Here is a 23,331-nt window from a genome sequence, read left to right as displayed (position 1 = left end):
ATTATTTTTACAAACTGGATTGTTTCTGCTATAAGTTATTTCTAATTGAAATGATCAAAAGTCTCATTACCAAATATAGTATTTTTGTTTCTAATAAGTAAAAGCTAGTGTAGTTAATTATGGGAAATAGATGGGAAAACAGTGGAAACAGTGTCAGACTTTATTTTGGGGGGCTCCAAAATCACTGCAGATGGTGACTGCAGCCATGAAATTAAAAGACACTTACTCCTTGGAAGGAAAGTTATGACCAACCTAGATAGCATATTCAAAAGCAGAGACATTACTTTGTCATCAAAGGTCCATCTAGTCAAGGCTATGGTTTTTCCTGTGGTCATGTATGGATGTGAGAGTTGGACTGTGAAGAAGGCTGAGCACTGAAGAATTGATGCGTTTGAACTGTGGTGTTGGAGAAGACTCTTGAGAGTCCCTTGGACTGCAACGAGATCCAACCAGTCCATTCTAAAGGAGCCCTGGGAGTTCTTTGGAAGGATTGATGCTAAAGCTGAAACTCCAGTACTTTGGCCACCTCATGAGAAGAGTTGACTCATTGGAAAAGACTCTGATGCTGGGAGGGATTGGGGGCAGGAGAAGGGGATGACCCAGGATGAGATGGTTGGATGGCATCACTGACTCGATGGACGTGAGTTTGAGTGAACTCTGGGAGTTGGTGATGGACAGGGAGGCCTGGCATGCTGCGATTCATGGGGTCGCAAAGAGTCGGACACGACTGAGCGACTGAACTGAACTGAACTGAACTGAGTGTAGTTAATATTAATAATATGTTTTGATTATCCTTGATGAAGTTACTTATCTATGACTTGGTCAAAAGTATATTTTGCATGATTTAAAATAAATATGATTACCTGATATTAGCCTATATAAGGGCTTCCCTGATAGCTCAGTTGGTAAAAAGTCCATGTGCTATGCAGGAGACCGTGGTTTGATTCCTGGGTTGGGAAGATCCCCTGAAGAAGGGAAAGGCTACCCACTCCAGTATTCTGGCCTGGAGTATTCCATAAACTGTATAGTCCATGGAGTCGCAAAGCTAGGTTATTCAGGGACTCAATTGAAAGATGGTAAAAAACTTTTCTAAAAATAACCCTAGAATTCTTCTATTTCTCTCCTATTTTCTCTTGGAAAAGTCAGACTTGCCATTCACATTAGGCATTCTGAAGACCAGAGGACTAGCAGTGTGGAACCACCACATATATGAGCACTTCTAATATGCACTGGTGGCTCAGTGGTAGAGTCTGCCTCCCAGTGTAGGAGACACCGGTTCAACCCCTGGGTTGGGAAGATATCCTGGAGGAGGAAATGGCAGCCTACTCCAGTATTTTTGTTTGGGAAAACCCATAGACAGAGGAACCTGGCAGGTTACAATCCATGGGGTCAGAAAAGAGTGGGACATGACTTGGCAACCAACCAAAACAACAACATGCAGTGTCACTTTTAGGTTCTCTGAGGCCTGTACCTGTCAGAATAGTACAATACAGATGAAAGTAAACTGTGTATTGGGACCCTCAGGTGAGGGCTGCCTCACTGGCCCAGCCCAAGTCCCCACTCTACATCTAAATCTGCCTGCATTTACTGGAAATGCTTCACTGGCAAGGAAACCACATACAACTAATCACAGTCCTCCAAGTCTACTTCAGCTAACTCACTTTAGCCTTATAAGGAAATCTCAACCTCCTAGCCCATCAAGTCCTGTTTCCCAAGTTATCTCTTCTAAAGCTTTATAAAATTGTCTTTTGCCCCAAATTCCTCAGGACCTGACCCATTGCTTGTAAGGTGCAGTACTTCCCCAATTCATGGATTATTTCCTTTGAATAAACAACCTCATTACTAAATTGCATTATTTTTGTCATTTGAAAGTATCATTTAATGTAAAATTAATAGATTATTTTACCTGGGTATATTTAGAATGTCAAATGGGCTTCTCTGGTGGCTCAGTGGTAATGAACTTGCCTGCAAAAGGGACAGAGATTCAATCCCAGAGTTGCGAAGGTCCCCTGGAGAAGGAAAGGATAAACCACTCCAGTATTCTTGCCTGGGAAATCCCATGGACAGAGGAGCCTGCTGGTCCAGGGTTACACAAGAGTCAGACACAGCTTAGCAACTAAACAATGTATGAAAAAATTATTTTCAAGGGTTCATAAAACACTAAAAAGATTACTGATTTTAAGAATCTGATCATAAATGATTGAAAAAAATTAGAAACCTGGCACAAAGCTTGTATGGTTATTGTGATACATAATAAAGAAATCTGTATGTCAACTTTATCTAAGTTCCTGGCTCAGAGCTTCTGAAACCTTTGGAATTTTGTAAGTGATAAGAGGAATAAAGGTGTCTTTTGTTATTCACAAGACTCTTTCAACCGCATCTGACTTTATATTAAAAGGCGAATTTTCTAAAGCCCCCAAGAATGGGGCTGGCTTCCAGAGGAACCATGTGATTAGATGGTCACAACTCTCAAGTTCTCTCTTGAACTCGAGCAGGAGGTGATGGGAACATTCTATTTATAGCCAGCTAGTTAGAAGTACAGGAAATAACTTGGACTTGGATGTATTGGAAATTTGCCTTTTCCCTTGCCTTTGCCAAATTGTTCCTTTGCCTGAACAATTTGCCTTGTACATTGGAGGGGTGTGCAATCTAGTGAGACTGAGCCCTTTACCTACAGGATCTGTTGCTAACTCTAGTTAGTATCAAAACTAAGTTGAATTGTTGGGCACCCAGCTGGTGTGGCAGAGTTGGTTGGTGTGGGGAATCTCTTCACATTCCTAGTTCCAAAAGCATTAGAAGTGAAGTGTTGATGGAATTGGGAAAGGAGTACATCAAGGCTGTGTACTGTCACCTGCTTATAAAATATATGCAGAATACATCATAAGAAATGCTGGGCTGGATGAAGCACAAGCTGGAATCAAGCTTTCCAGGAGAAATATCAATAAGCTCAGATATACAGATGACACCACCCTTATGACAGAAAGCAGAGGAATGAAAGAGCCTCTTGATGAAGGTTGAAAAATGAGAGTGAAAGAGCTGGCTTAACAATCATTCAAAAAAAAACTAAGATCGTGGCATCTGGTCCCATCACTTCAGGGCAAATGGATGGAAACAGTGAAAACAATGACAGACTTTATTTTCTTGGGCTGCAAAATCACTGTAGATGGGGACTGCAGCAATGAAATTAAAAGACACTTGCTCCTTGGACGAAAAGCTATGACCAACCTAGACAGCATATTAAAAAGCAGAGACATCACTTTGCCGTCAAAGGTCCATCTAGTCAAAGCTATGTTTTTTCCAGTAGTCATGTATGGATGTGAGAGTTAGACCATAAATAAGGCTGAATGCCAAATAATTGATGCTTTTTCAACTGTGGTGTTGGAAAATACTTTAGAGAGTCCCTTGGACTGCAAGGAGATCACAGTAGTCAGTCCTAAAGGAAGGACTGATGCCAAAGCTGAAGCTCCAAATCTTTGGCCACCTGATGTGAACAGCTGACTGATTAGAAAAGACCCTGATTCTGGTAAAGATTGAGGCAGGAGGAGAAGGGTATGACAGAGGATGAGATGGTTGGATGGCATCACCAAATTAATGGACAGGAGTTTGAGCAAGCTCCAGTAGATGGTGAAGGACAGGGAAGCCTGGCATGCTGCAGTCCATTGGGTTGCAAAGAGTCAGACATGACTGAAGGACTGAACAAAAATAAACTGATGGAATTTAACCTGCCCAATAACTAATTGCTGCAATGGCAGGACCATAGTTTGTTTGTTTGTTTGTTTCTTTTGTAAATCCAGGCAAATAATCAGGACCTATTAAACTGGTTAGTATTATAGTATCTTAAGATACATTTATTTTCTCATTGTTAAATAAATGTTGAAATTTATTTTAGACTTGGCATGACACAATAAAAATCAAATCTCAAAGAGCAGAAATTGCCTTTCAGTAAATAAAGCATATAGAAATAAGCATATAGAAATTGAAGTTTTTGAAAAAACATGTATTTCATGTGTCTGGAATAATTAACTTCTTATTTATTTATATATCAGTTTTTTCCACATGATACACCAAATATGTAGTATTTTTTTCTAATACTTCTCCATCTCTTGAATTGTAGCACACCCTCTAAAGTGAAAATGAAATTTGCTCAGTCATGTCTGACTCTTTGGAATCACTTGGACTATACAGTGGAATTCTCCAGGCCAGAATACTGGAGTGGGTAGCCTTTCCCTTTTTCAGTGGATCTTCCCACCCCAGGGATCCAACTCAGATCTCCTGAATTGCAGATGGATTCTCTACCAGCTGAGCCACCAGGGAAGCCCATGAAAACTGGAGTGGTTAGCCTATTTCTTCTCCAGGGGATCCTCCTGACTCAGGAATCAAACTGGAGTCTCCTGCATTGCAGGTGGATTCTTTACCCTTTGATAATTTGCTACAATAGCTCACAGAACTCAGGAAGACATTTTACTTGTTTGTATCCATTTATCATAAAGATACAAATGAACAATTAGATGAAGATTAACACAGGACGAGGTCCAGAAGGATCCCCAGATCTGGAGCTTCGAGTCTCTTGCAGTTCAGATGTGGTGCCATCCTCTTGGCACATGGATATATCCGCCAATTGGAAAGTTCCCCAAAAGAACTCCACCATTTAGGGATTTTTATGAAGTTTTCTTTACATAGGCAGGATTTATTGATTATTGGCCATTGCTGATTAGTTCAATATCCATTTCCTCTCCCCTCCCCAGCAGTTGTTGAGTAAGATTGAAAGTTCTAAGCTTCTAATCAAGGCTTGGTGTGCTGGTGACCATCTTCTATCCTGAATATATCAAACAGCCAACAAAGTGTCACTTCCTTATAACAAAAGCCATCCCATCACCCTTCAAACTCATGAAATTATAAGAGTTTTAGGAGTTATATGCCAGTGAAAGTCACTCAGTTGTGCCTGACTCTTTGCAATCTTATTGACTGTATTGTCCATGGAATTCTCTAGGCCAGAATACTAGAGTAGGTAACCTTTCCCTTCTCCAGGGGAATCTTCCCAACCCAGGAATCGAACCGGGGTCTCCTGCATTGCAGGCAGATTCTTTACCAATTGAGCCATCAGGGAAGCCCTATGTACCAGTAACTGAGGACAAACACCAACTATTTTCTTGTGTCACAGTATGTCTGTCTGGTTGTCTGAAAACACAATGAATTACTTTTATCTCAGTGTTTATCCACATTTTCATCAGTTAGTGGTCATAAACAGAAAGGTGGAGAAATACAGCACTTTGCCAGGAAGTCAAGCCCTCCAACTTCAGGAATCTGCCATGCATACTGGGTTCTTTCCTAATCCCTGCTGAGAACAATGACAAATAGAACATGCATTGAATTCAAGGTTCTTTTTATTCCAATTGTCAAATTCCAATCTAGATTCAAATGAATTGCAATAATGACCAAGTGTTATTTAAAACTTCATAATTTAAGAAGAACTTAAAACTTAAAAATTTCTTCAATTTTCAAAAGCAAAAGCAATTACAGGAAAATAAAATTTATTCAGAGGTATTATTTGTGTTACCTAGTGTGTTCATGAAGTTTATCCAAATTTAACCACTAAAGATTTTAAGAGCTGGCACATCTGAGTAACCCAGTGACTATTTGTTTCATTATATCAAAACCTGAGCTAAAACATAAATATATATTTATATCAGCTAATGATGACAGCAGAGAATGTCAGGGCTAAGGACCTCATATGCATTTCCTAGGCTGATGAAGAGGAATTAAATATGATTCCAAAACTAAATGAGGGAAGAGAGAGACTCTTTTAAATCTTACCTGATGGCCTCTGGTCAAAGGTGAAAGTGTAAGTTGCTCAGTCAGTCATCTCTAACTCTTTGTGACCCCATGGACTGTAGCCCATCAGGCCCCTCTGTCCATGGAATTTTCCAGGCAAGAATACTAGAGTGGGTTGCCATGCCCTTCTCCAGGGTATCTTCCTGATCCATGGATCAAGCCGGGTCTCCTATATTGCAGGCAGATTGTTTACCATCTGAGCCACCTGGTCAAAAGGTAGGAAGTATCAAAATAAGTGTTTGGTACTGACAGTGAAGAAAGGAACTGAGAGAAGGAAAGAAAAAGTAGAACCCCTTAATAAAAGTGTGGGAAAGAAGATATGGAAAAGTCATGAATTTCCTACCTCAGGCCAATTACAGAGGGCAGCATGGAGTTAGAATATATCCTTCTGTTAAGAATAGTGGAGAAGAGTGGGGAAAGAATATTTGGGAAGGTGGCCATTAAGACTTAAAAAAAAAAAAAAAAGAAAGAAAGAAAGAAACCAGGGGTACAGAGAAGCACATTCATACACTCAATAATAGTCCCACAGGTTGTGACCTAAAGTTTTAACATCTAAGAAATCACCCAAGCTGGAAGGTTATTGCAGAGAGGGAGAAGGCAAGGTGGCAGGAGGAGGTGATAGAAGACAAGATAGAGACCCCAGCCCATATAATCAAAAGCAAAATGATTGTGTGATGTCTTTTTTCTCAATTGAGTTAGATATGATGGATAAGTTGTGATGGAAATTAAATGTATTTTCTTAATCCAAAAGTTCAACTAAACGGATAGTGGCTACACTTGACAAGATTACTTGTCATAGCAAAATGTATAAATCTCAAACAAACACAAAGTTAGAAGGATCATTTATAGTATCTTAAGATAAATTGCTTTGAATGGGAGTTTCCTTTCCTGTGCTGTAAGGTCTCCAACACATATCTAGAGGATTTACTGCTGTGAAAAATGAAGAATGCTTAAACAGAATAAAGGGGGAGGGAGTGTTTATTTTGTTGTTTTTCTTTTTGATTAATTACTATAACACTGTCTTTCAGATGATTGCAGGAATTTCATATTGATTTTCAACATTCTTAGGTGCCAAAGCTCTTATAGGACAACTTTGATGCTATAAGAATTCTGCCATTTTGCTAACAGATACAGCTCTTGAGGTTCATTATTAGCCCTATTCAATCAATTCATATTATTGCTATAAATGTTATGAGGGGAAAGTGCTTCTGAGTATTTAGGTCTACACTCTATTTTAAACTATATATTCAGTTTCCATGTTTTTTTTCTTGGAGGCTGAATTAGCATCTCTGGCTGTTTCGTGTCATGTGTGTCATCTTTTAGACCTCAGCTACCTGTGCCATCTTCTCCTCTTTTCCAGCATTCTTTGAATTCTAACATGCGGGGACTCCATTCTTGAGCCTGAAGTAGCTGTCATCTTGCAACACTGTCCTCAAATTCCAGCAGATTTGTTTTTAATCTTTAATATACAAACTTCTCTGGTGGTGCAGAGGTTAAAGCATCTGCCTGCAATGTGAGACACCTGGATTCGATCTCTGGGTCAGAAAGATCCCCTGGAGAAGGAAATGGCAACCCACTCCAGTATTCTTGCCTGGAGAATCTCATGGACGGAGGAGCTTGGTGGGCTACAGTCCACGGGTAGCAAAGAGTCGGACACGACTGAGCGACTTCACTTTCACTTTCACATACAAACTAAATGAGTTTGTAACCACTAAAACCCCTTAGTTCAATCAATTTCTCAAATTGGATGCTGCTCCTAAGATTAGCCATGTCACTTTTAAATACCAGTGATCACAAAAGAAAATAATTGGTATGTAGTTTTAACAGTCAGTAAGAGGTTTTCTTTTTTTCTTTTCTTTTTTTAATTAAAAAAAAATCCTGAAGAAGAATGGCATGGGGTCAAGTAGTGATGTATGAAAGTACTGGATAAATATTGGCCCTGGAATCAAAACAACTTTGCCTAAAATAATGTCTTCGCCTCAAATCATGCCTTCTCCAACTTCATTTATAATCCAAATATATGACTATGATCTTCATGTTAAAATACAGCTTGCATAAGTTTTGCCTCTTGTTTAAAAATATAATTACAAAATTATATTGTGCTACATTAGAATCATAAAAGTGGATGAAGTTAGAAAATGAAAATAATAGTAAAGGTTGGAAAGAGGATTTGAGCAAAAAGAAACGCTTAAGGTTTCCTGCTACAATGCAGGGGGCCCCACGTGGTGCAGTGATAAAGAATCCGCCTGCCAGTGAAGGAGATACAAGAGACACGTGTTTAATCCCTGGGTTACAAAGATCCTGTAGAGTAGGAAATGGAAGCCTACTCCAGTATTCTTGCCTGGAAATTTCCATGGGCAGAGTGGGCTACAGTCCACAGGGTCTCAAAGAGTCAGATACAACTGAGTATTAAGGTTACATACATACATGGTCTATAGTTGATCACAGAGGCTAGCTATTAGTGACCCTAATGAGAGCCTTTAGGCCATCCTAGATATAATAAATAAGGAGCAACTTTGGGAAAATATTGTTCAGTCACTAAGTTATGTTTGACTCTATGCAACCCACAGACTGTAGCTCAACAGGTTTTTCTGCCCTATTACCTCCCAGAATTTGCTCAAATTCACGTCCATTAAGTTGGTGATGCTATCAAACTGTCTCTTCCTCTACTACCCCCTTCTCCTTTTGCTTTCAGTCTTTCTCATCATCAGGGTCTTTTTCAATGAGTCAGCTTTATGCTTCAGATGGCCAAAGTATTGGAGCTTCAGCATTCAGTTCAGTTCAGGTCAGTTCAGTTCAGTCTCTCAGTCATGTCTGACTCTTGGCGACCCCATAAATCGCAGCACGCCAGGCCTCCCTGTCCATCACCAACTCCCGGAGTTCACTCAGACTCACGTCCATCGAGTCAGTGATGCCATCCAGCCATCTCATACTCTGTCCTCCCTTTCTCCTCGTGGCCCCAATCTCTCCCAGCATCGGAGTCTTTTGCAATGAGTCAACTCTTCGCATGAGGTGGCCAAAGTACTGGAGCTTCAGCTTCAGCATCATTCCTTCCAAAGAAATCCCAGGGTTGATCTCCTTCAGAATGGACTGGTTGGATCTCCTTGCAGTCCAAGGGACTCTCAAGAGTCTTCTTCAACAACACAGTTCAAATGCATCAATTCTTCGGTGCTCAGCCTTCTTCACAGTCTAACTCTCACATCCAAACATGACCACTGGAAAAACCATAGCCTTGACTAGACAGACCTTAGTTGGCAAAGTAATGTCTCTGCTTTTGAATATACTATCTAGGTTGGTCATAACTTTTCTTCCAAGGAGTAAGCATCTTTTAATTTCATGGCTGCAGTCACCATCTGCAGTGATTTTGGAGCCCTAAAAAATAAAGTCTGACACTGTTTCCACTGTTTCCCCATCTATTTCCCATGAAGTGATGGGACCAGATGCCATGATCTTCATTTTCTGAATGTTGAGCTTTAAGCCAACTTTTTCGCTCTCCTCTTTCACTTTCATCAAGAGGCTTTTTAGCTCCTCTTCACTTTCTGCCATAAGGGTGGTGTCATCTGCATATGTTAGGTGATTGATGTTTCTCCCAGCAATCTTGATTCCAGCTTGTGTTTCTTCCAGCCCAGCATTTCTCATGATGTACTCTGCATATAAGTTAAATAAGCAGGGTGACAATATACAGCCTTGACATACTCCTTTTCCTATTTGGAACCAGTCTGTTGTTTCATGTCCAGTTCTAACTGTTGCTTCCTGACCTGCATACAGATTTCTCAAGGAGCAGGTTAGATAGTCTGGTATTCCCATCTCTTTCAGAATTTTCCACAGTTTATTGTGATCCACACACTCAAAGGCTTTGGCATAGTCAATAAAGCAGAAATAGATGTTTTTCTGGAACTCTCTTGCTTTTTTGATGATCCAGCAGATGTTGGCAATTTGAGCTCTGTTTCCTCTGCCTTTTCTAAAACCAGCTTGAACATCAGGGAGTTCATGGTTCACATATTGCTGAAGCCTGGCTTGGAGAATTTTGAGCATTACTTTACTAGTATGTGAGATGAGTGCAATTGTGTGGTAGTTTGAGCATTCTTTGGCTTTGCCTTTCTTTGGGATTGGAATGAAAACTGACCTTGTCCAGTCCTGTGGCCACTGCTGAGTTTTCCAAACTTGCTGGCATATTGAGTGCAGCACTTTCACAGCATCATCTTTCAGGATTTGAAATAGCTCCACTGGAAATCCATCTCCTCCACTAGCTTTGTTCATAGTGATGCATTCTAAGGCCCACTTGACTTCACTTTCCAAGATGTCTGGCTCTAGATTAGTGATCACATCATCATGATTAACTGGGTCGTGAAGATCTTTTTTTATACAGTTCTTCCATGTATTATTGCCACCTCCTCTTAATATCTTCTGCTTCTGTTAGGTCCAGACCATTTCTGTCCTTTATCAAGCCCATCTTTGCATGAAATGTTTCCTTGGTATCTAATTTTCTTGAAGAGATTTCTAGTCTTTCCCATTCTGTTGTTTTCCTCTATTTCTTTGCATTGATTGCTGAAGAAGGCTTTCTTGTCTCTTCTTGCTCTTCTTTGGAACTCTGCATTCAGATGCTTATATCTTTTCTTTTCTCCTTTGCTTTTTGCCTCTCTTCTTTTCACAGTTATTTGTAAGGCCTCCCCAGACAGCCATTTTGCTTTTTTGCATTTCTTTTCCATGAGGATGGTCTTGATCCCTGACTCCTGTACAGTGTCACGAACCTCATTCCATAGTTTGTCAGGCACTCTATCTATCAGATCTAGTCCCTTAAATCTACTTCTCACTTCCACTGTATAATCATAAGGGATGTGATTTAGTTCATACCTGAATGGTCTAGCGGTTTTCCCTACTTTCCTCAATTTAAGTCTGAATTTAGCCATAAGGAGTTCATGATCTGAGCCACAGTCAGCTCCCAGTCTCGCAGGCAGCTGCAAGCCTGCTCACTAAGTGCGGCCGAGAGGAGCTACCCTGCCTCCGAGATCAGTGGCGGCAACCGGCAGGAGCTCCCCCATGTCTGAGGTCAGGGGCAGTGGCAGGGAGAAGCCACCTCGAGCCAGAGGCCAGGGGCGGTGACCTTGAGGAGCCACCCAGACCCTGAGGCCAGAGGCAGCAGCTGGGAGGAGCCACCCATGCCCGAGGCCAGGGCCGGTGGCCAGGAGGAGCAACCCGAGGAGTGGTGGCTGTGCAGGCACAGGAAAGCCTAGAGGAGCTATCCCACTTTGAAGGTCAGGAACGGTGGTGGTAAGGAGATACCCCTCGTCCAAGGTAAGGAACAGCGACTCTGCTTTGCTGGAGCAGCCGTGAAGAGATACCCCACGTAAGAGAAACCCAAGTAAGATGGTAAGTGTTGCAAGAGGGCATCAGAGGCCAGACACACTGAAACCATACTCACAGAAAACTAGTCAATCTAATCACACTAGGACCACAGCCTTGTCTAACTCAATGAAACCAAGCCATGCCTTCGGGGCAACCCAAGACGGGTGGGTCATGGTAGAGAGGCCTGACAGAATGTGGTCCACTGGAGAAGGGAATGGCAAGCCACTTAAGTATTCTTGCCTTGAGAACCCCATGAAAAGTAGGAAAAGGCAAAATGATAGAATACCAAAAGAGGAACTCCCCAGGTCATTAGGTGCCCAATATGCTACTGGAGATCAGTGGAGAAATAACTCCAGAAAGAATGAAGGGATGGAGCCAAGGCAAAAACAATACCCAGTTGTGGATGTGACTGGTGATAGAAGCAATGTCCGATGATGTAAAGAGAAATATTGCATAGGAACCTGGAATGTCAGGTCCATGAATCAAGGCAAATTGGAAGTGGTCAAACAAGAGATGGCAAGGGTGAACGTCGACATTCTAGGAATCAGCGAATTAAAATGGACTGGAATGGATGAATTTAACTCAGATGACCATTATATCTACTACTGTGGGCAGGAATACCTCAGAAGAAATGGAGTAGCCATCATGGTCAACAAAAGAGTCCGAAATGCAGTACTTGGACGCAATCTCCAAAACAACAGAATGATCTCTGTTTGTCTCCAAGGCAAACCATTCAATATCACAATTATCCAAGTCTATGCCCCAACCAGTAATGCTGAAGAAACTGAAGTTGAATGGTTTTATGAAGACCTACAAAATCTTTTAGAACTAACACCCCAAAAAGATGTCCTTTTCATTATAGGGGACTGGAATGCAAAAGTAGGAAGTCAAGAAACACCTGAAGTAACATGTAAATTTGGCCTTGGAATGGGGAATGAAGCAGGGCAAAGACTAATAGAGTTTTGCCAAGAAAATGCACTGGTCATAGCAAACACCCTCTTCCAACAACACAAGAGAAGACTCTACACATGGACATCACCAGATGGTCAACACTGAAATCAGATTGATTATATTCTTTGCAGTCAAAGATGAAGAAGCTCTATACAGTCAGCATTAGTCCTTGCAATGAATATTCCGGGTTGATTTCCTTTATGATTTACTGGTTTGATCTCCTTGCTGTACAAGGGACTCTCAGGAGTCTTCTCCAGCACCACAATTCTAAAGCATCAATTCTTCAGTGACCAGCTTTCTTTATGGTCCAACTCTCACATCCATACATGACCACTGGAAAAACCATAGCTTTGACTATATGAACCTTTTCTGGCAAAGTGATGTCTCTGCTTTTTAATATGCTGTCTAGGTTTGTCATAGCTTTCTTTCCAAGGAGCAAGCATCTTTTAATTTTAAGGCTGCAGTCACCATCTGCAGTGATTTGGGAGCACAAGAAAATAAAATCTTCCATTGCTTCCACTTTTTCTCCTTCTATGCTATGAAGTAATTGGACCAGATATCATGATCTTAGTTTGCTTTAATGTTGAGTTTCAAGCCAGCTTTTTCACTCTCCTCTTTCATCAAGAAATTTTAGTTCCTCTTCAATTTCTGCCATTATAGTGGTATCATCTGCATATCTGAGGTTGTTGATGTTTCTCCCAGAAGTCTTGATTCCAGCTTCTGATTCATTCAGCCTGGAATTTTGCATGATGTACTCTACATATAAGTTAAATAAGCAGGGTGACAATATGCATCCTTGTCATACTGCTTTCCCAATTTTGAAGCAGTCAACGAATGAGAGACTTCAATATTTAGAATCTCCATTTATACTTGACCCTTTAGACATGTCTCAGAACTGTATATTATTAACAAATGTGATCAAGTTCTGTGATTTGAATTTCCTAGGACTTCTCTCTGTACATGGCAAAGTCTTTTAAGAAATAAAGACTTGTAGACCAAGTTAAAGGAATTTTCCATCTTTTTATAACTATTATTCCCCTCTATAGCTTGTGCTAATTCATTATTTGACTGTTTAATAGAGGCAGAGTCAAAAAGTCAAAATGATGTGTCACAAGTCTTCCTTAAGCCTGCATATTCTTACCCTAGCCTCCAGATGTTTGACACAAGTCTGAAGTTCAATAAAAAAACAATTTAGGGGAAAAAAAATCTATGTATCTTTTGCTAAGTTGTAACTGTCAAGAAAATGGCAAACAATAAACAGACATCTTCAGAAGTGAAAATTGTCAAGGGTCGTTTTATTCCCCTCCTTTAATATAATAGACCTTGCATAGATTTCCTTCTCTCTGCAACAGTAGAGATTTTGTACTTTCTCCAGGAAGTTTAAGGGAATGATTATTTTCTCATGAAATGAGTCATTAAAAGGCACAGAGCCATACATAACTACCTAAGTGTCAGTGTTATATTGAATATGATGAGGTATATTACAAAGTTTTGCTGAAGATTATTTGTAGCCATAGGAAAAGAACATTAACACTGCCAAGTGTGTTGTAGAGATGAGGATAACTTAGTTCTTCCTAGTAAAATAGTGAACTTTCATGTTATTAAATGTATTACACTTAAAATTCCCTCATATATCACATTTTAAATCCCCACTGAAAATTCTGTATGTTCAATATTAAATGCTCACACATTCAAATGAATACTAACATTATTTTCTCTCATTAAAATTAAGCTCCTTTTCCAAAAGAAATTATATAAACTCATGTTCCCCAATAAAAAATTATTGTAATGGGAATGTGACTGTGGTAAGTAATATCCTGTATACTTTAAACTGCCTGAGATGCCACATTTTCCAGAATCCCTGGAAATTAAAATAAGTACATTTTTCTAAGTATACATTGAATTTTGGCCGATGATAACATTTAGTTCATTTATATTCTTTCATATACTGTGCCCTTGATTTGATCATAGATCTCTCAGTTTTCTAACTCCATTTATCGATAATCTAAATTTGAAGCATACAGTTTTAGGTTATAATCAAGAATAGACTTAATAGTTTCTAGTTGGAGAGAGTAAAACAGGAACAGGAACTCTGGGTTAGAAAACTTCCTTTTTTCCTTCTTTCTTTCCTTTCCTCCTTCCTTCCTTTTTTTAATGAGGTATAAATACCATAGGAGTAATGCCCCATGAATCATCACAAAGTGAACAAACTCAAGAGACTCACAGCAAAGTTAAGATATACAGAGCGATTTGTACTCAGGACAATCCCTCTTTGCCCTTCCCATCCACTGTCTCAGTTTTCTACGCACAAGGTAACCAAGCAACTTCTCTGGTGTCCACTTGCTAGGGCATCATGTTGCCAATGCATGTGGAATTTTTGGTCAGGGAACTAAATCCCACATGGCACAGCTAAAGTTATACCTCAGCTAAAGATTCTGCATGCCACAACTAAGACCCACAGCCAATAGATGATAACCAATGTCATTTTGAAATATCAAGGAATAGTTTTGAACCTTATATGGCATGTGTGTGTGTGTGTGTGTGTGTGTGTGTGTGTGTGTGTGTGTGTGTCTTAAAACTTGTCTTAAAAGTTTTAAGACATTTCTCCTCTACATTTGAATGAGATCCTTGCTGGGTACAGTAATCTGGGTTGAAGGTTTTTCTCTTTCATCACTTTAAGTATATCCTGCCATTCCCTTCTGGCCTGAAGAGTTTCTATTGAAAGATCAGCTGTTATCCTTATGGCAATCCTCTTGTGTGTTATTTGTTCTTTTTCCCTTGCTGCTTTTAATAATTGTTTTTTGTGTTTGATCTTTGTTAATTTGATTAATATGTGTCTTGGGGTGTTTGGCCTTGGGTTTACCCTGTTTCGGACTCTCTGGGTTTCTTAGACTTGGGTGGCTATTTCCTTCACCATTTTAGGGAAGTTTTCAACTATTATCTCCTCAAGTATGTTCTCATGGCCCTTCTTTTTGTCTTCTTCTTCTGGGATTCCTATGATTCGAATGTTGGGGCATTGGACATTGTTCCAGAGGTCTCTGAGGTTGTCCTCATTTCTTTTAATTCTTTTTTCTTTTTTCCTCTCTGCTTCATTTATTTCTACCATTCTCTCTTCCACCTCACTTATCCTATCTTCTGCCTCAGTTATTCTATTGTTGGTTCCCTCCAGAGTGCTTTTGATCTCAGTTATTGCATTATTCATTATTGATTGACTCTTTTTATTTCTTCTAGGTCCTTGTTAAACATTTCTTGCATCTTCTCAATCCTTGTCTCCAGACTATTTATCTGTAACTGCATTTTGTTTTCAAGATTTTGGATCATTTTTACTATCATTACTCTGAATTCTTTTTCAGGTAGACTCCCTGTCTCCTCCTCCTTTGTTTCCTTTGGTGGGCTTTTATCATGTTCCTTTACCTGCTGAATATTTATCTGCCTTTTCATCTTGTTTAGATTGTTGTGTTCAGGGTGGCCTTCTGTATGCTGGAAGTTTCTGGTTCCTCTTTATTGTGGGGGTTCCTCTCTGTGGGTGGGGTTGGACGAGTGACTTGTCAAGGTTTCCTGGTTAGGGACACCTGCACCAGTGTTTGGTGGGTGGAGCTGGATTTCTTCTCTCTGGAGTGCAATGAAGTGAGTGTCCAGTAGTGAGTTTTGAAGTGTCTGTGGGTTTGGTGTGACTTTTGACCTGTATTATAATGCTTAGTGTGTTGTTTCTGCATTTTTGGAGAATTAGCTTGGCATGTCTTGCTCTGGAACTTGTTGGCTCTTGGGTGGAGCTTGGTTTCAGTGTAGGTATGGAGGCTTTTGGATGAGCTCTTGTCAATTAATGTTCCTGGAAGTGAGGAGTTTTCTGGAGTTCTCCGGTTTTGGATTTAAGCCTCCTGCCTCTGGTTTTCAGTCTTATTCTTACAGTAACCTCAAGACTTCTCCATCCATACCGCACCAATCATAAAACATCTCCTTTTGAAGATAGTGTGCTGCCTTTCTCGGTGCCTTGTGTCCTCTGCCAGCATTCAGAAGTTGTTTTGTGGAATTTGCTCAGCGTTCAAATGATCTTTTGATGAAAGTGGTCTCCTCATCCTATTCCTCCACCATCTTAGGGCCATCCCTCATCAATGTCTTTATTCAGTGACTGATCTGATGTATTGAACTAGTTGGGAAAATGCCCTGACAGATGTTAGATTGGAGCCCCAAATTCAGTTTCAAAAGCCCGTTTTGCTGCAAGTAAGACTTCAGACCCTCAGATGGACTCTGGGGCCACTCAACTGCTCTTCTGAGCTGGGAGAGAAGAGAGTCTTTCACGAGGAGTGGAGTTCAAGCAAAAGCTGAGAGAATTCAGCACCACCAAACCACCTCTTCAACAAATGCTAAAGGATCTTCTCTAGACCAGAAACACAGAAAAGGTGTATAAACTCAAACCCAAAACAACAAAGTAAATGGCCACAGGATCATACTTATCAATAATTACCTTAAATGTAAATGGGTTGAATGCCCCAACCAAAAGACAAGGACTGGTTGAATGGATACAAAAACAAGACCCCTATATATGCTGTCTACAAGAGACCCACGTCAAAACAAGGGTCACATACGGTCTGAAAGTGAAGGGCTTGAAATCATATTTCACACAAATGGAGACCAAAGGAAAGCAGGAGTAGCAATACTTATATCAGATAAAATAGACTTTGAAATAAAGGCTGTGAAAAGAGATCTAGCCTTGGTAACTTCAAAAAAAATGAAACCATTCCTTGCATCTTTTCTGATCACAATGCAGTAAGATTAGATGTCAACTGCAGGAAAAAAAAAAAAAAAACTATTAAAAATATAAAAATATGGAGGAAAAACAACATACTTCTGAATAACCAGAAATCACAGAAGAAATTAAAAAAGAAATCAAAATATGCACAGAAACAAATGAAAATGAAAACACAACAACCCAAAACCTATCAATTCAGTTCAGTTCAATCGTTCAGTCATGTCCGAATCTTTGCGACCCCATATACCACAGCATGCCACCCCTCCCTATCCATTACAAACTCCAGGAGTTTAACCAAATTCATGTCCATTGAGTCGGTGATGCCATCCAACCATCTGACCGTCTACCGTTCCCTTCTCCTCCTGCCCTCAATATCTCCCAACATCAGGGTCTATTGAAATGAGTCAGCTCTTCGCATCAGGTGGCCAAAATATTGGAGTCTCAGTTTCAACATCAGTCCTTGCAATGAACACTCAGGACTGATATCCTTTAGGATGGACTGGTAGACTTTCTTGCAGTCCAAGGGACTCTCAGGGGTCTTCTCCAACACCACAGTTCAAAACATGAATTCTTTGGCTCTCAGCTTTCTTTAGAGTTCAACTCTCACATCCATATATGACTACTAGAAAAACCTAGCCTTGACTAGACAGACCTTTGTTGGCAAAATAATGTCTCTGCTTTTTATTATGCTGTCTAGGTTGGTCACAACTTTCTTTCTAAGGAGTATGCTTTTTCAATTTCATGGCTGCAGTCACAATCTGCAGTGATTTTAGGGCTCTCAAAAATAAAGCCAGCCACTGTTTTCCCATCTATTTCCCATGAAGTGATAGGACTGGATGCCATGATCTTTGTTTTCTAAATTTTGAGCTTTAAATCAAATTTTTCACTCTTTTCTTTCACTTTAATCAAGAAGCTCTTTAGTTCTTCTTCACTTTCTGCCATAAGAGTGGTGTCATCTTCATATCTGAGATTATTGATATTTCTGCTGGCACTCTTGATTCCAGCTTGTGTTTCTTCCAGTCCAGCATTTCTCTTGATGTACTCTGCATATAAGTTAAATAAGCAGGGTGACAATATACAGCCTTGACATACTCCTTTTTCAATTTGGAATCAGTCTATTGCTCCATGTCCAGTTCTAACTGTTGCTTCCTGACCTGCATATAGGTTTCTCAAGAGGCAGGTCAGGTGGTCTGGTATTCTCATCTCTTTCAGAATTTTTCAGAGTTTATTGTGATCCACACAGTCAAAGGCTTTGGCATAGTCAATAAAGCAGAAATTGATGTTTTTCTGGAAATCTCTTGCTTTTTTGATGATTCAACGGATGTTGACAATTTGATCTCTGGTCCCTCTGCCTTTTCTAAAACCATCTTGAACATCTTCAAGTTCACAGTTCATGTATTGCTGAAGCCTGGCTTGGAGAATTTTGAGCATTACTTTACTAGCATATGAGATGAGTGCAATTATGTGTTAGTTTGAGCATTCTTTGGCATTGTCTTTCTTTGGGATTAGAATGAAAACTGACCTTTTCCAGTCCTGTGGCCACTGCTGAGTTTTCCAAATTTGCTGGCATATTGAGTGCAGCACTTTCATAGCATCACTTTTTAGGATTTGAAATAGCTCCACTGGAATTCCATCACCTCCACTAGCTTCGTTTGTAGTGATGCTTTCTATGGCCCACTTGACTTCATATTCCAGGAAGTGCCTGTAATCTAGGTGAGTGATTTGTCACATGTCTGGCTCTATGTGAGTGATCACACCATAATGATTATCTGGGTCATGAAGATCTTTTTTGTAAAGTTCTTCTGTGTATTCTTGCCACCTCTTCTTAATATCTTCTGCTTCTGTTAGGTCCATACCATTTTTGTCCTTTATTGAGCCTATCTTTGCATGAAATATTTCCTTGGTATCTCTAATTTTCTGAAAAGATCTCTAGTCTTTCCCATTCTATTATTTTCCTCTATTTCTTTGGACTGATGACTGAGAAATGCTTTCTTACATTCTCCTTGCTATTCTTTGTAACTCTGCATCCGAATGGGTATATCTTTCATTCTTTCATTTGCTTTTCACTTCTCTTTTCACAGCTTTTTGCAAGGCCTCCTCAGAGAGCCATTTTGCTTTTTTCCATTTATTTTTCTTTGGGATGGTCTTGTTTCCTCTCTCATATACAATGTCACAAGCCTCTGTCCATAGCTCATCAGGCACTCTGTCTATCAGATCTAGTCCCTTAAATCTATTTGTCACTTCTACTGTATAATCATAATGGACTTGATTTAGGTCAGACCTGAATGGTCTAGTGGTTTTCCCCACTTTCTTCAATTTAAGTCTGAATTTGGCAATAAGGAGTTCATGATCTGAGCCATAGTCAGCTCCTGGTCTTGTTTTTGCTGGTTTGTATAGAGCTTCTCCATCGTTGGCTGCAAAAAAACATAATCAGTCTGATTTGTTTTGGCCATCTGGTGAGGTCCATGTGTAGAGTCTTCTCTTGTGTTCTTGAAGAGGGTATTTGCTATGACCAATGCATTCTCTTGGCAAAACTCTATTAGTCTTTGCCCTGCTTGATTCTGTACTCAAAGGCCAAATTTGCCTGTTACTCCAGGTGTTTCTTGACATCCTACTGGATTAAAGATCTAAATGTAAGACCAGAAATTATAAAATTCCTAGAGGAAAACTTAGGCAAAACACTCTCTGCCATAAATCACAGCAGGATCCTCTATAACCCACCACCCAGAGTAATGAAAATAAAAGCAAAAATAAACAAATGGGACCTAATCAAAATTAAAAGCTTTTGCACAACAAAGAAAACTATAAGCAAGGTGAAAAGACAGCCTTCACAATGAGAGAAAATAATAGCAAACTGAGCAACTGACAAAGAATCTCAAAAATGTGCATGAACACTTGCAGCTCAATCCCAGAAAAATAAATGACTCAATCAAAAAATGGGCCAAAGAACTAAACAGACATTTCCCCAAAGAAGACATAAAGATGGCTAACAAACACATGAAAAGATGCTCAATATCATTCATTATCAGAGAAATGCAAATCAAAACCACAATGAGGTACTATCTCACACCAGTCAGAATTGCTGCTATCAGAAAGTCTAGAAACAGTAAATGCTGGAGATAGTGCACAGAAAAGGGAACCTTCTTACACTGTTGGTGGGAATGCAAACTAGTACAGCCACTATGGAGAACGGTGTGGAGATTCCTTAAAAAACTGGAAATAGAACTGACATACAACCCAGCAATCCCACTGCTGGGCAAACACACTGAGGAAATCAGAATTGGAAGAGACACATGCACCCCAATGTTCATCGCAGCACTATTTACAATAGCCAGGACATGGAAGCAACCTAGATGTCCATTGGCAGATGAATAGATAAGAAAGTTGTGGTACATATACACAATGGAATATTACTCAGCCATTAAAAAGAATGTATTTGACTCAGTTCTAATGAAGTGGATGAAACTGGAGCCTGTTATACAGAGTGAAGGAAGTCAGAAAGAAAAACACCAATACAGTATATTAATGCATATATGGAATTTAGAAATATGTTAATGATGACCCTATATGGAGACATCAAAAGAGACACAGATGTAAAGAACAGTCTTTTGGACTCTGTGGGAGAAGGCAAGGGTGGGATGATTTGAGAGAATATAATTAAAACATATATATTATCATATGTGAAACAGATTGCCAGCCCAGGTTCAATGCATGAGAGAGGGTGCTCAGGGCTGGTGCACTGGGATGATGCTGAGCGATGGGATGGGGTGGGAGGTGGGAGGAGTGTTCAGGATGGGGAACACATGAAAAAAAAAAAATCTTAAGACAACTTTTTGAGTAGTTTTAGATCCATAGCAACAGAGATTTCCAATATACACCTTGAACTTATACAGGAATATCCTTCTCCATTCAACACCCTTCACCAGAGCAGGGTTTTTGTTGCAGCTAATGAACCTCTATTGACACATCATCACAACCTGAAGTCCATAATATACAATTTATTTTTGATGTAGTATAGTCTATGGGTATGGACAAAATTTAATGACATATATCTGCCATTATGGGCTTCCCTGGTGGCTCAGATGATAAAGAATGCACCTTCAGTGTGGGAGACCTGGGTTCAATTCCTGGTTTGGGGTATGGCAACCCACCCCAGTATTCTTGCCTGGAGAATCCCAATGGACAGAGGTCATGTGGCCTATGGTCCATGGAATCACAGAGAGTCAGATACGACTGAGCAACTAAGCACAGCACATCTACCATTATAGTATCATAAGAAGTATTTTCACTGTCCTAAAAATCCTTTGTTCTGCAATCCTCTCGTTCATCCCCTGGCAACTATGTATCTTTTAACTGTCTCCTCAGTTTTGCTTTTTCCAGAATATCATGTAATTGAAATCCTATACCATGTAGCCTTTTCAGATTGGCTGTTTCATTTAGTAATGTGCATTTAAGTTTTCTTCATGTTTTTCCATGGTTTAGTAGCACATTTCTTTTTAGTACTGAAGAATTTTCCTATGTCTGGATGTAATAGAGTTTAGTTTTCATTTATTTACTAAAGGACATCTTTGTTGCTTCCAAGTATGGCAGTTACAAATAAAGTTTCTATAAATATCTATGTGCAAGTTTTTGTGTTCACACAAATTTCCAGCTTTTTTGGATAAATAGCAAAGAGTGTAGTTGTTAGATCATATGGTAAGAGTGTGTTTACTTTTGTAAGAAATCTGAAATTGTCTTCCAAAGTGGCTGTATCATTTTGCATTTCCCCTAGCAGTGTATGAGGGTTCCTGTTACTTTGTATCTTCAGCAGTATTTGATGTTGTTGGTGTTCCAGATTTTGGCCATTTTTATAGGTATGCAAGGCTTCCAGGGTCTAGTGGTAAAGAATCCTCCTACCAGTGCATGAGGCACAAGAGACACAGGTTCGATCCCCGGTTGGGAAGATCCCCTAGGAAATAGTAACTCGCTCTTGTATTCTTGCCTATAAAATTCCATGGAGAGAGGGGCCTGGAGGGCTACAGTCCATGAGACTGCAGAGAGTAGGACATGAATGAGTGACCAAGCATAAAGAAGAGGTATGCAGTGGTGTCGCAGTGTTGTTCTGAGTTACATTTCCCTGATGACATATGAATGGGACATCTCTACATAACGCTTTTCTGCTATCTTCTTTGGTGACTTGTCTGTTAAGATCTTTAGCTCATTTCTTAATTGGATTTTTCTTATCATTAATTTATTTGTATTTTTGGATACCAGTCATTTATCAAATGTGTATTTTGCTATACTTTCTTCTAGTCTGTGGCTTGCCTCCTTAATCTCTTGACACTGTATTTCGTAGAACTGAGTTTTTCTTTCTTTTTTTTTTTTTTTTAATAATGAAGTTCAGTTTATCAAGTGTTTGTTTTTGTCTCTCATGATTGTGCCTTTAATGCTATATCTAAAAAGTAATAGCCACCACCATGGTTATCTAGATTTTATGTTATTTTCTAGAAGTTTTAAAGTTGTGCACTTTACATTTGGGTCTATAATCTATCTTGAGCTAGTTTTGGTGAAGGCGGTAAGGTCTTTTGTTTAGATTCTTTTTTATTTTCTTTTTTTAATGTAGATATACAGTTGCTCCAGAATAATTTGTTGAGAATCTCATTTTTGTTCCATTGTATTGCCTTTGCTTGTTTGTAAAAGATCTAATGACTAATGAATGCTGGCTTATTTCTGAGCTTTCTATTCAGTTACATTGATCTAGTTTTTTCCTCAGTACCACATTGTTTTGATTACTGTAGCATTATAATACGTCTTAAAGTTGAATTTTGTTTATGTTTAGTTGCTAAGTCATGTCCAACTCTTTTGCAACCCTATAGACTATAGCCTGCCAGGCGCCTCTGTCCATAAGATTTCCCTGGCAAGAATACTGGAGTGGGTTGCCATTTCCTTGTGTAAGGGATCTTCCTGACCCAAAGATCGAACCCGTGTCTCCTGCATTGCAGGTGGATTCTTTACAGCTGAATCACTGGGGAAGCCTGAGGTTGAGTAGTATCAGTCTTCCAACTCGCTTCTCCTATGTTGTATTCACTATTCTGGTTCCTTTGCCTCTCTATATAAATTTTAGAATCAATTTTTCAATATTCACAAAACAACTTGTTAGGACTATTATTAATATTTTATTGAATCAATAAATCAATTTGGGAAGAAATGACATTTTGATAATATTCAGTCTTTCTATCCATGAACATGGAATATACCTAATTTATTTAGTTTTTTGATTTCATTCATCAGAGTTTTTTAGTTTCCCTCATATAGATCTTGTACATATTTGGTTAGATTTATACCTATGCATTTCATAGTTGGGGATTGATAATGTAAATGTTATTTCATTTTAAATTTCAAATTCTAGTGTTTATTGCCAGTATATAAGAAAGTAATTACCTTTTCTATATTAACCTTGTCTCTGCAATCTT

Source organism: Capricornis sumatraensis, chromosome 2 (assembly GCF_032405125.1).
Source record: "Capricornis sumatraensis isolate serow.1 chromosome 2, serow.2, whole genome shotgun sequence".
Classification (NCBI taxonomy): domain Eukaryota; kingdom Metazoa; phylum Chordata; class Mammalia; order Artiodactyla; family Bovidae; genus Capricornis; species Capricornis sumatraensis.
Note: the sequence above shows the minus strand (reverse complement) of the source record.